This window comes from Vicia villosa, linkage group LG1 (assembly GCF_029867415.1).
Source record: "Vicia villosa cultivar HV-30 ecotype Madison, WI linkage group LG1, Vvil1.0, whole genome shotgun sequence".
Classification (NCBI taxonomy): Eukaryota; Viridiplantae; Streptophyta; class Magnoliopsida; order Fabales; family Fabaceae; genus Vicia; species Vicia villosa.
Window position 1 is genome coordinate 102,944,258 of NC_081180.1, and position 2,718 is coordinate 102,946,975.

The following is a 2,718-nucleotide window of genomic DNA, read 5'->3' on the forward strand; positions in this document are numbered from 1 at the left end:
TAGAAATGGGGGGGTATGTAAAGCACAATTGATTTGTGTGTGTACCTAACTGTAAATAGCTAACTAACGATTTGCAAAGATAATGATAAAAACATCAAGTTCTTGTTTTGAATCATTTACCCTTATATGTGAAAATTCTCATGACTCATTCTATAACAATTTTATTGTAACTACAACCTTTTACACAATACAAATTACGATCTAGCAACCCCCAAACTATTGGAAATCTTCAATCACAAGGCAAACCACTTTGTTAAAGCAACCTCAAACTACTAGGAATCCTCAATCAGAATGCCAAAGATTTTATGGCACACAAAATAAGAAAATAATTTTATAAACTTAGACTTACGACCTTGCAACCCTTAGCTACTAAGAGTCTTCAATCGCAACGAAGAAGATTTTATGGCGCGTAAAACTAGACTAATGCAAAGATTATTCCTATCGTATTTTACAGACTATCATTACAATTTCATAGTTTTACCAATCGTGTAAACAATTTACTGTTAAGTCTTTTTTCCATCTAAATCAATTCTCCTAACTCAGTAGATAGAAGAAATCATTAAACACAAATAGAACTATATAATTAAAAGAGATATTCGTAATAGAACAACATATAAAATTATAGGAATCACTTATTTTTGGTAGATTCATCGATAAGAAACCTAATTTTAGGAGACTAGCCACTCATCCGTAAGGGTCTGTTTGGTTGGGAGTAGATGGAGGGGAAACAATATTTATAAATATATTTGTTTGGTTTATTTTTTATAAGGGGAGGAGAAGGAGGGGAGCAAAAACCCCCTAGACTCACTTTTTGCTCCCCTCCAAATTGGAGGAATTTGGAGGGGAGAAAAGATTCATTGATTATAATTTTATTATTTTCTCTAATTTATCCTAATTATTTTTTAATTATAAAATTGTCCTTATTGAATTATTAAAGACTAGTTTTTTATGTGTTATTTCATGTTTAATTTTTCTTCTATTGTGCAGTTGTCATTTGTGTGTTGTTGCTCTCAGGTGAATTTCCCTTTTTAATATTATGTTGTTTACGTGTATGTTGTTGTTCAATACCGTATGCTAGTACTTCAAACTGTAACACAAATAAGGTTTGCTTTTGATAACGCACAAAATATGTTCTTAGTATAACTTATATCAGTTTTAATTTTAATATATTATAATAGTAACAATTTTTTTTTATAATACTAACATATTTATATCAGTTTTTGTTTATAATATATAATAGTAACAATGTTTTTATTATAATATTAATAATAACAACAATATGTAAATATAGTATGTATATATTATAAATAAAGGTTTTAAATCTAATACTATTTGTCCTTTTTTTTAATATTCTATTATTATTATTTTATTTATTTTTAATTATACAAATTATTTTATTGGGTTAGATGAATCATCAATATTAGATAGTTGTTTTTTTTTGTTGACAAAAGCAAACTTAACTTCTTTCATTATTCAAATAAGAGAAAATACAAGGAGGAATCTCGTCAAATAACATGCGTCGAGTCCATGAATTGGCCGCCTTAGCTAAAGTATGATTTGATTTGCATGGAAGAGCTATAGTTCAACTAATGTGTGCTTTTATTTCCCATCCTTTTTTGAACCAAAGATATATTTAATTAAATTTCCTCCTCTCTCTTTTCCTCCATTATGCTCTCTACTAAATTCCCTCCCATCCCCTCCGTTGAACCAAACGGACCCTAGGGATCTGTTTGGTTCAAATAAAGGTTTTTTAATTATATATATATATATATATATATATATATATATATATATATATATATATATATATATATATATATATATATATATATATATATATATATATATATATATATATATATATATATATATATATATATATGGTTCAAAAGAGGGGAGGAGAGAGGAATGGAGAAATTTTAATTAAAATAATGTTTGGTTTGGAAGAAAAGTTTATTAATAATTTATATTTTTATCCTTACGATCTTATATAAGTTATATGATACTCAAAAAGGTGAAAAATTCATATATATATTTTTTGTAATAACATATGAATAAATAATTAAACACAAAATTTATATTGTTTAGTGATTAAAAAATTATAACTTACAACATAATGTTAAAAAAATTGAGTACACTTATTCGCAATATAATTCTCCAACACAAATTAAAATATCTATTAATTATAATTTTTAAATTGTGATGTAATAAATAAAAATATAAAATAAATGGTTTAAATTTGATATAAAAATATAATAAAATAACAAAGTTAAAAAAAAAAATAAACATTCATAATCATACAAATAAAAACAAACATTAATAATCATAAAAATATAAACTATAAAAAATGAAGTGAATATAATTTATATTAAATAACCAAAGTATGAAAAAATTATTTTATTATAATGTGTTACCATTTTAAAACTATTTTTTCATATTTTTGTTATTTAATAATTTTGAAGTACTAAAATAAAACTGATGATATAAACTGATGATATTTTAGTAAATGTAATAATATTTTAAATATCAAAGTTCAGATTTTCACATTGGATCATCTCCTTTCATACATCCCTCTCCTTCAATCAAACAAGTGTAAATAATAAACATTAATAAAATATAATATATAAAAAAGAAGAGAGGGAAAATGTTAGTGAGAGATAGAGACAAATTTGTGAAGGAGATAATTGAAGAGAAATAATGGAAGGAGAGGATCCAATC